Raw genomic sequence first — 12,028 nt, 5'->3', positions numbered from 1 at the left:
GGTATAACTGATTTCCAAGGTAAACAAATATGTTTGCCTAAATTTGGTTTTGCTGAGCGCTAAACAGCACCTAATTTCTTTATACATATGTGGACTCATTAGTGCACAATTTACTGATTGCCCATGGATGTCTTCATACTGAACCTTCAGCCACCTCTGAAAAGGGAGAAACACACCAAGCCACTGGGCGAATGGATATTTACAAACTCAGTCTGTCATTACATCTGGAGGAGGTCTGTGGGTTGTAATATTTACTACCCCTTTAGTGTTTGCGGGCATAAAAGTCTTGCAAGATAGTTCTCTTCAACATACTTTAGCAGAATCGAGGTTAAGGGAAATAAGAAAAACCTCATTACTCCCAATTAGCCTTAAGCAGCACTAGTTAACTAGCTGGTCCAGTAGCTAGAGCTTGTGTTTCTTCCTGACTCTACTACTGACATGCTATATCAACTTAATACAATCATTTCATCTTGGTCTTTGTTTGTGTTGACTGTATAGTTTTCAGAGCAAGGATTGTCTTTTACTATGTGTCTGAACAGTGCCTAGGAATTGGCTGGACCCTCTGGGTATTAATGTAATAAATACTTTCACAAGCAATGCCTCATAATGTTTTAGACAATAGGTATTTTACAATAAAGCTTGTCACTCAAGAAACTGGCATAATTTAGTTGCCTAATGTAAATGGCCTTCTCAAAAGTGGGGAGCAGAACCATTCTTAATGCATTTAGGACAGGTGTCAATATAGGAAGTTCCCTTTACATGGTCTGTTTAAATTTTTTTTCTATGAGTTTTCTCCTTGGTTTGACAAATGGAGTAACTAAGGCACAAAAGAATCAGTGAAAAAGTCAAGAACAGAGCCCTTCCTGACTGACTCTTACTTCTCTGTTTTGCCCAAGAAATAAAGAGATAGAAAGATAAATAATAAACTAAACAAGAAAAAAAAACCCCTCCCTTCAGCATCATCTGCCCTGTGCCTTACAAGAAAGGTCATGTTTAAGACAGTTCTCTTTCTATCATTTGGCTTCCAGCTCTTTACTGGACTAAACACAAAGAAATGCAAAAACACTGTGGAGGCCAAACAGACTGTGACTAAAACATGAATAAAAGGGGGCATCCAAGTTCTCCCTTTTTTGAAGGTGCACCATCCTGTTTTCTTGCTGGATTGATACAATTTGACGTGAGCATTACAATTCAACCCATCAGCCAGAAAATTTAAAAAGACAGGTCTTCTGAAAAAACAAATATACTTTTTCGAATGAAAAAGGATCATAAATAAATCTAATGTATGCTTTGCCCTCATCTTGCAACTATAAACTACAAGTATAAACTTGGAAAATACACTATGGAACTCAACAGGCCTTGGTTAAAAAAATTACTTTCCCTAGTAAACATTCAATGATTATTATATAAAAGCTGTGAAAAGAAGTGATTTATTGCAGATAGTAAATGCAAATTTATTACAGTGCTTTTAGAACTCATAGGGTATGTCTACACTAGCTCGTTAATTCGAGCTAGGTAGGCAAACGAGGTGACCGGAGTTGCAAATGAAGCCCAGGATTTAAATATCCCGGGCTTTATTTGCATGTTCCGGTCGCCATTTTTAAATTTCACTAGCCCAAACTCACTGCCGCGCGGCTGCACGCGGCTGTGAAACGTTAATTCAAACTAAGTCCTTAGTTCAAATTAACTGTTACTCCTCATTCCACAACTAAGGACTTAGTTCGAATTAATGTTTTACAGCTGCATGTAGCCACGTGGCAGTGAGTTCGGGCTAGTGAAATTTAAAAATGGCGACCGGACGGGAATATGCAAATAAATCCCGGGATATTTAAATCCCGGGCTCCATTTGCAACTCTGGTCACCTCGTTTGCCTACCTAGCTCGAATTAACGAGCTAGTGTAGACATATCCATAAATACTATAAAGCAAGGCTACTCAACACCCGGCCTATTTGTTCGTGGCCTGCAGTGCGGTTTGGGTTTAATCAGGGCTTAACACGTGGCCGACAGGTGGAATCCTTTGAACATGGCCTCCACTGGGAACATGATCCACAATGGTGAGGCGTTTCCCAGGTGGGGTGAGCATTGAAAGGTGCAAGCGGGTGGGCTGGCTGGAACAGACGGGTACAGGCTGTTGGCATTCCTAGCCCCCAGGAGGAGTTCCTGGCTGGCAGTGCCAGGGCATTTTGTGAAAGAAGCTATTTGCATATATTTGCATATATATTTGCATGTACATGCAACCACATTTCAGTTGCGGCCCTCAGTATATGCTGTGAATATCATTGTGGCCCCCGGGACTTCCAAAGTTGAGTAGCCCTGCTAAAAGGAGTTCCATTATAAACTCATTTATACTTGTTTATAACTCTTTTGGAAGGCCTTCCTTTGGGACTGAAACCTTTTGGAAAGTCTCTTGCAGCTTTCGGGGCAGCAGGGGATGGTTCATTTAAAATCCCTAAGATCTCTCCTCTGTTATTTTTGGGTCATGGTAAAGCGGATGAAAAACATCAATGCATTTCAGCTTTAAAAGTACTAAAAAGTCTCTTATTCGTTATTAGAAAAGAAGGGCAGCACACAAATTTCCAAAGCTGCCAGATAGCTAACATTCTGTGAGGCAGTTTCCCAGCTACAGTCCGGGAGGCTGTAACAGTTCAAAGCAATTGCAAAATATCTTTTGGGTATTTGGTAAGGCCAAGATTTTCAAGAGTGGATACTGAAAGTTAGGCTCACTGCATCCACAGTTAAGCATCAAAATAAGAGGCATGATTTTCTAAAAGAACTAAGGCAATGGGAGTTGCTGGGTGCTCAGTACTCTTGAAATCAGCCTGCTTATTTAGGAATCCAAGTCAGACTTCGGGATCCTAAGTAAGTCTGGGAAGCTTGGTCAATAGCTAGATGGTCTCCTTTGCTTTTATGCCTTTTTGTAAAGTGTAGCTTTAAAATATAGCTAGGAAGACCGAATAGGAATTTGAAGAGCAGCTAGCATAAGGCTCAAAAGCCAACAGCAACAAAATTGTAAGTACATCAGATGCAAAAAGCTTGCTTAACATTCAATTGGGCCACAGGATTATTGAGGTGCTAAAGAAACACTCAAGGAAAACAAGGCCACTGCAGAGAAGCTAAATGAATTCTTTGTATTAGACTTCACTGCCCAGGACACAAGAGGGAATCCCACTCCCGAAACTTTTGTTTTAGGTCAATGGTCCCAAGATCACTTTCAGAATTTAAGAGCAACCTAATATTTACCCTGCCACTTCCTTGAGGCTCTGCCCCTTCTCCAAAGCCCTGCCCCACTCCCTTCATCCCCCCTCTCTCTATCACTCACTCTTCCCCACCCTCCCCCATCCTCCCGCACACTCACTTTTACTGGGCTGGAGCAGGGTTTTGGGGGTTGGGAGGGATTTGACATGCAAGAGGCTTTGGGAGGGGGCTCAGGCATGGGGGTTGGTGCTCAGGAGGTGGTATGGGTCCTGACTCTGGGAGGGAACTCAGGGCTGGAGTACAGGGTGCTGGCTCTGAGAGGAGGGTCAGGGCTGGGGCAGGTGCTAGGGGTTCAGAAGAGAGTTCAGAGTGCGGGGCGGAGGGAGGATGTGTGCTGGCTCTGGGAAGGGAAGCAGGGTTGGAGTAGAGGGCTGAGGTGCAGAAGGGTTTCAGGATGCAGGAGGGGGCATGGATTCAGGCTCTGAGAGGGGACCCAATGTTGGGGGGGATTTTGGAGTGCTGGCTGTGGGCGGAGGGTCAGGATGGGGCTGTGAGTTCAGGGCTAGGGCTTGGAGTGCAAGAGGGGTGCTTGGTGCTGGCTTTGGGAGGAGGGGCAGGAGTGCAAGAGGGGATGCTGGCTCTGGGAGGAGGCTCAGAGGCAGGAGGGGTTCTGGCTCTGAAAGGGGGACCAAGACTGGGCCAGGGGGTTGGGATGCAGGAGTGGTTTCAGGGTGCACAGGTGGGCATGGGGTGTTTACTCGGAGAGGGGGCTCAGTGTTGGGGTGAGGTTTTGGAGTGCTGGCTGTGAGAGGACGATCAGAACTGAGATGTGGAATGCTGATTCTGGGAGCAGATTGAGGGCCAGGGCTCAGCATACAGGAGGAGGTGTGGGGTGTTGGCTCTGGAAGAGGTTGTCAGGTGAGGGCAGAGTCTTGGCATGGGGAATACAGGGTTCTAGCTCTGAGTGGGACTCAGGCAGAAGTTTGGTGCTGACTCTGAGAAGGGGGACAGGGGTGTGGCAGGGTTGCAGGAATGGGGTGCTATCCTGGATCAGTAACTATTTAAAAGTCAGAAAACAAAGGGTAGGAATAAATGGTTAGTTTTTAGAGTAATCATCATCAACAACCATAGGCTCAACGCCCCTTGGTGTCCGAGTCCGACCCCTCCCTCACTATATCCTTCCATCTTTCCCTGTCCAGTGCAGAGTGGCTTAGTTTCTGTAGACTAGCTCCACACCAATCATCTACTCATTCTTCGTGGGGTCTGCCTCTCCTATTCGGACCATTTAGAGTACAGACAAATAAACAGCAGTGTCCCTCTGAGATCTGTATTGGGACCAGTAGAGTGTAACATATTCATACATGATTTGGAAAAAGAGGTAAACAGCAAGGTGCAAAAATTTGCAGACAGTATAAAATTACTCAATATAGCTAAGTCCAGAGCATATCGCAAAGAGTTACAGAAGGACGTCACAAAACTGGTGATTGGGCAACAAAATGGCAGGTAATATAAAATGTTGATAAATGCAAAACAATGCACATTGGAAAATATAATTGCAACTATATGTAAAAAATTACATGGCCTAAGTTAGCTGTTACCACTTAAGAAAGAGATCTTGGAGTCACTGCGTATAGTTCTCTGAAAACATCAGCTCCGTGTGCAGTGGCAGCCAAAAAGACTAATAGAATGTTAGGAACCATTAGGAAGCTGATAAAATATGAGCCAGTAAATATCATATTGTCACTTACATTAATCAATGCTACACCCATTCCTTGAACACTGTGCACAGATCTGGTTGTTTCATTTCAAGCAACGTATATTAGAAATAGAAAAGGAACAGAGAAGGGCAACAAAATGGTCAAGAGTATGGAACCTCTTCCATATGAAGAGCGATTAAAAAGACTGCAACTGTTCTGTTTGGAAAGCAGACAACTATGAAGAGTTAAGACAGAGGTGTATAAAATAATGTATAGAAGAAAGTGAATAAGGGACATGTTATTTACCCTTTTAAATGACACAAGTGCCAGGTATCACCCAATTAAATTAATAGGTGTCAGGTTTAAACCAAGCACAATGATTTATTTCTTCACACAATGAACAGTCAACCTGTGGAACTTGTTATCAAAGGATGATATTAAGGCCAAAACTATAACTAGGTTTAATAAAGAATATACTATGTTCAAGGAGACTAGGTCCATCAATGACTATTAGCCGACATGGTTATAGATACAACCCCATGCTTTATGTGTCCCTAAGCCTCTGACTGCTAGAAACTAGGCCTGGATGACGGGGGATGGATCACTTGATAATTTCCCTATTCTATTCATTTCCTATGAAGCATCTCACATTGGCCACTGATGACTAGAGGACCCCGTTTGGCCATTCTTATGAAATATATCCAGTCACTTTTCTGGGTGATACCAAAAGCCACATTTTCATTGTTTGTGTTAGTCTGTCACACCAGGGAGCTCATAAAAGCACTCTCAGGGTGAGTCTACACTGCGCCATAATTCAAAATAAGATACACAATTTGAGCGATGCAAATTGTGTAGCTTATTTTGCTGCTAATTCGAAATAGCTTATTTTGTCTTTTGGCACTGTCTACACAGCGCTAAATTTTGAAATAAAGCGCTATTCCAAAACGTCCCTTACTCCTTGTAGAATGAGGCATACAGGGACATCGGAATAGTGAGCCCAAAATTAAAGGCTTGCAGTGAAGACACAGGATAGCTATTTCAGGATACTCCAGTATCCCGTTGCAGTGTAGACGAAATCTAAATTATTATCGATACACACAGACCTTTGAGAATATATACGTGATGCTGGGCCAGCATAATTTCCATAATAAAACTGGTCTCTTCATGATAGATAAATATGATTTTTTGTATTTCCCTCATTTATTTTGAAATAAATAAGGAGGGAATAGGTCAAGAATCTACAAGTCAGCGGTCAAACTATTATTTCTCGGCTAATGTGAAATGTCCCCAGCATTTCATTTTATTATGAATTATAATGATAAGGAAAGGTCAAGTGCCTACATCATTACTCAGCCTGATAAAAGAAATCAAACCTGGCTCTGATTGAATGACAAAATACTCCAGTTCATTTGATCTTTGAAATCTATTAACCTCTCTTTCATATGAAACCTCTAACAGATGTGATTTTGATTTGGACACAGGGCTCTTTTATTATCAGTTACTACCTCACAAGCTGCACTAAAAATGTACTCTGCACACAGTTAGATGGTTCAGAAATTAAACAGCCCATCCTGTCTCGTGGTGATAAAATATCACTCCAGAAAATAAAGTAGTAATCAATGACAGCAATATGAGATTCAAGAAGATACCTGTCTAGTATAATAGATAAAGCCTTAAAGTCTTATTCATGGTAGTAAAAGCCTCACATCTCAATCATAATTGAGTGTTAAGTGTCACTGTCTTTACACACCTGTGCTTACTCCACAAGCAGTCCCACTGACATAAATGAGGTAAGGTACTACTCAATGGGTGGGTCTACACAGCAAAGCTATTTTGGAATAACAGCCATTATTCCAAAATAACTATGAGAGAATCTACAGAGCGATTCCATTATTTCAAAATAATTTCAAAATAATGGACGGTTTAATCCGACTTCCGTAAACCTCATTCTATGAAGAATAACGCCTATTCCAAAATAGCTATTTCAAAATAAGGCATGTGTAGATGTTCCACTGCTGCTATTTCGAAATAGCCCCTCACCAGGACCATTCCTCCCCAGTGCCACCTGGGGCTCTATATTGAGATAGCACATATACATTAGGGAAGCCTGCCTCGGACTAATTTTGAGGCTTCCCTGAAGCGTAGACATGCTATTTCAAAATAAGATATTTTGGAATAGCTTATTCCAAAATAACTGTGCAGTGAAGACATAGCCAGTGTGAATAAAGGTGACAACGTGTCTCTGAGTAGGAATAACTAGGACTTCCATTATAATAATAAACATTTTAAAAGAGGAACATCCAGTTACTTCCCCTCTTTCTTTAATCGTATTAAACCAATCCATCCATTTTAGCAGGAGGAGGTAAGATCCCCATAAAGGAGCCTTGGGAATAACACACCACATAACATTTCCTTTCCTGGGTCATTCATCACTAATACTCAATACCTTTATAGTCCTTCTCCCCTTTGTCCAACCTCCTACACACACACACACACACACACACAGAGAGAGAGAGAGAGAGAGAGAGAGAGCTACCAAGCCCCTAAGCCTCTAACTACTCCTCTCCAGGCCAGAGGAGGAAGAGACTCCCAAATAACTCCAAGACTGTTATTTGCAAGCACAATTAGGAGAACACAATATGGAATAATCAAGCATTTAGTTAGTGGCACTAATACATTGAGCCAGCAAGCTTCTTGTAGCTATTCAATTTATAATGCATTGTGCAAGCCCTGTGGGATCTTTGAGTGGCTTTTTACAGTAAATTCAGTAGAAAGAAGTGCCAATGCTTTTTGCAGCCTTGTAACACTAGAGAAAGTCACCCTAGTCCTGCAAGCCCTGAGATGCTCAGTCCTCTGTTGGTCCACAAAACAAGTTCAACAGGGGAGAGTGGCAGTAGAAACTTCCCCTCACTGCCCCATGCATGCTTCCCTTCCGTTCCCCTGCTTCCTACACAGTGGTGATCTCAGCCAAACAAGCCCGCAGGAGCTGAAAGGCAAAGAACTGTGTTGTTTAACCTTCTCCGTTCCCTTGTCCTAGAAATAAAAGAAGAAAGCAACGATTAATCTTGCTATTTAAGCCTTCTGGGTTTTGTTTGTGTGATCTTGCCGTATTGCCACACAACTTCAATGTTTTATTCTAGTTACCTGGGTGGCTATGATCACCAGTGCTAATTACAGGAAATAATTGGGACTAGTTGTTTTCAATTAAAATTGGATGTGGGAGTGTTTGCATTTATATTCTTCAAAAAGACCGTTTCATCACCAAGTGACTCGCTCGGCTAAATCAATGGCGGCACCAATCACCTCTGAGCTGGGCTGCTTTTTATGCTTCTAGCCATTTTGCATATTTTCTGTTCATTATATTTCTAGTGATTGGAATGTCCTTTCGGAAAGATCCCTTAACATTCAATCAGTACAGTGGACCAAAGAGGCAGTTCAAACAGCTCTCACAGATCTCTGTGCTCATCCTTTCCTGCCCCCAAACATCAACTACAGGTCCCGACAAAACGGAATAGTGGAACAGCTACAATAAAGAGATTATTTGGAATGATTAGTTCTGCTTCCTTTTAAGGAGTAAACACACAAGGAGTCTTCAGCTTGGCCCTGATGAGATGCTCACACTCAAAGCATCCACTGAACAAGATGAGTGCTCATTAGAAGTTCTGGGAATATGAATGACAGTATTTTGCACTGGTACAAATTGCATATTTCAGATAGTGGTACAAGTTACAGTATTCACCCATTGCTGAATATATGAGAAATCACTTTTAATAGTGTAAAAGCAAAAGATACTGAACCTCAAGTCTATGAATAATAAACTGTCCCGACAAAATGAAATATAATGTATTAAATATAATTTGGACTATAATCAATTTTGAAATCTTATCTAGATTTTTTTGAAAAAAATTAAACAAGTCAGAAAAATCAAAGCTTCATTTGATAATTTCCCCAAACTTCATTTGGCTGTGGGCGATGCCGATATTTGGTCCACAACCTCTTTCACAAGAAGTGAAAAGAAAAATGTATACTGAATCTAAGCCATCCAAAGAATGACAAAATTCTCAGTCCCACATCATAAAAAAAGTAAAACAGTTACATATATTATTTATTTAAATCAATGTCTGGTCTGTCCTAATGATAAAAAAATACTCAGATACTCTCCTCTTTACCAGTACTAGGCACAAAAAAGGAAGAAAAATTGTTCCTTTAAATCATATTTCTAATGTGGGTGTCATCTGAGCATGGCAAAACTGAATTAACCATTCATAAAATTCAAGGTGATCTGGTTTTAAGCATAGAATAATATTAACACATTAATTATACTTGCAGTATTTCCAGAGACCAGATTTTACATGCTAGTATCCAGCAGCAGATAATAAATGTTCTTTGTCTACTCCAATAAGCTGCTATTAGAATTGAGCAAAAAAAAAAAACTGCTATCTTTACTATCAGGCATGGAGGCTAATGTTTATTGTAAAGAATCTTCCCCACGTATCTATTCTAACTTGACTTACGTTTTTCTCAACTGGCTTTACTGACCATGCTGACCATGAAAAAAAAATTCTACCCACCTTTACAGAACAGTCCTTTTCAAATACATGCCCAAACAAGAAAATACACAGCCTCAGATTTGAATAATATAACCAAAAGCAAGACTAGTATCAGTTTTAAGTGTCAGCTTTACCTGGTTAACAAAATATATATCCTTTAGGTTTCTTTTTTCAACCATGCTTCTGTAATTCTTAAATTTAATTCTGATTCCCAGGAGGACCAGGATAGAGATAATAAGCAAGCTAATTTAGCTGTGAGATCCCTTTCATTACAGACTAAATTGTCATTCTTAATCATGTGTGACAATAACATCTCCATGTTCCCAAAAGCATCATTCCCAGGCATTTGCTAGAAGCCTCTTCTAAGATGCCTCTCTGATTAATAAACAGAGTCCTGATTCTTGCTGCCCTTATACTACACTCCACTGGAGTTATTCTGATTTGCATCGGTGTGAGATCCAAATCAGAGAATGACTCGATTCCTTAGAATAAAGATCTTTCAAAGAGAGAAGACAAGGCTGAAGAAACCAATAAAAAGATGGCCATGTATCCAAATACAAGACTTTTGGCACTTTTCTAAATACCTAAGATTGAAGCCAACCTTTTTTCCTGAAACCTTGAGCTTTTCACTGATTACTTAATAATAAGCATAGAGTTATCCATTAATCCTTCACTGAAGAATCTTTTTTCCCTAAGAAATGGGTGTCAGGTCCCCAGTTAGTGCAGGCTCAGTTCAACTGAATAAAGAGGGGGTGACAGTGATGTATGCTATCTAAGGATGCAAGAGCTTGGGTTCCCACACTCGACTTCTCTCATGGATGGTCATAAGAACATAAGAACATAAGAACGGCCATACTGGGTCAGACCAAAGGTCCATCTAGCCCAGTATCCTGTCTACCGACAGTGGCCAACACCAGGTACCCCAGAGAGGGTTGACCGAAGACAACGATCAAGTGATTTGTCTCCTGCCATCCCTCTCCAGCCTCTGACAAACAGAGGCCAAGGACACCATTTTATCCCCTGGCTAATAGCCTTTTATGGACCTAACCTCCATGAATTTATCCAGCTTCTCTTTAAACTCTATTATAGTCCTAGCCTTCACCGCCTCCTCTGGCAAGGAGGTCCATGAGGGACTACTCAGACCAAAGCTTGAGTTGATAAATGGGGAAGACTCAGCAGAACATCCTCTGGCCTGTGCAATGAAATATCTTCTGAACTACTGAAAAACAAAGGAACAGCCATCTAAGTTTATGGGTCATCTCAAGATCCATTACCAAATGGTTCCAATAGTAAGAGGAGAGATCTTCCGCCATCAGAGCCCAATGTGTATTGTGGCAGGTAAACAATAGCAGATTTCAGTTAATTTGCAAACAAATTCATAGTCAAACAGTATGAAAACTCATTCCATACCTGTTTTAGGCTGAATCCGTCCTCTGATATATGGTATGTGCAAAAGCCTGAACTAAAAATGGGCCCCCAAATGATTTGTTTGATTCCAGCACCACCCGTGGTGTGCTAGCTGTTTTTAAATTATAAATAGTATGGTTCCTACCTCAAAGGATTACCATTTCATGTGAAAGTAGAATTAGCTCATTTAACATATTTCTAGAATCAAAGAAGTCTAAAAGAAAGGCCTGTCACATTGTTATTCCTGAATTGGCTTCCAGTGGATGGATTGATTCTTACAATGCATTGCCCTTTTTATTTTTGGCTATGAATGAATTGTTGGCAACCTGGGGCCTGTGGGCTGCATACAGCCCATCGGGGTTCTACTTGTGGCCCATGTGCAGGCCTGCTATATCCACTGGTTTCCATTGGCGTAGTTTTTCCCTACAGATATTACTAAAGTGACACACACGTAAAGCAAGAACACGTGACGTGAGGTGCATGTTGATTGCACACAACATTGACTAAGAGCCATGCGCTCCCTCCGTATCCAATCAAAGTGCTGCGATGGTTCCGGGATATATCTTGGTTACAACAATCTTGCGTCCCACTGAGATGAAATAGGCTACCCATGCGGCCCACTCACTAGCCTAGGTTGCCCATCACTACTATAAATAATCAGGAGACTAGGCTGCCATCACTTCCCGTTGGGAGCCAATCTCTCGGCTCTGTAGAACTGTCTATTTTTCCCCAGATATCCAACTTAGGGTTTTCTTTTCTCCAGTTTCACCTCAATTCTCCCAGGTTCAGTGTCTTGTGTCATCCAAAACAATCCCTCTCTCTGGCCTTAGTTTTTGCACCCTTTAGATTTTTACACCTGGTTATTTTACCCTATACATATGTAATTCTTTGATTTTTTTTTATGAGTCAGTTCCTCCAGACTCATAATTTTTTCTGGTTTTGCAAATTTGCAGTGAAATGAAATCTGTCCTAAAATGTGGTTCTTTGGGTTTGTAGGTTTATAACAGAAGAAAAGAGAAAAACAGCATATCTTGCTTGTAAATTAGCCTTATTACCCCCATAATAATACTTGATAGGTGATAGATTCTCGGTTAATTTTCAGGATGGCATGTAAATAGATTTCTCCAAATCAAGACACAATCGTCTGGTTGCTTTTTACTTAATAGGTATAATGGAAT

At 41.0% G+C, this 12,028-nt stretch overlaps 1 long non-coding RNA gene across 2 annotated transcripts in view; it reads left to right on the top strand.

Moving 5' to 3' along the window:
* Positions 1–12,028, top strand: part of LOC142831274 (uncharacterized) — a 47,679-nt gene that overhangs the window by 12,592 nt on the left and 23,059 nt on the right. The gene's annotated exons all lie outside the window — the stretch shown is intronic.

This window comes from Pelodiscus sinensis, chromosome 13 (assembly GCF_052426305.1).
Source record: "Pelodiscus sinensis isolate ZL-2025 chromosome 13, ASM5242630v1, whole genome shotgun sequence".
Lineage (NCBI taxonomy): Eukaryota > Metazoa > Chordata > Testudines > Trionychidae > Pelodiscus > Pelodiscus sinensis.
The sequence above is the reverse complement of the archived record's forward strand: the minus strand, read 5'-3'. Positions and strand labels throughout refer to the sequence as shown.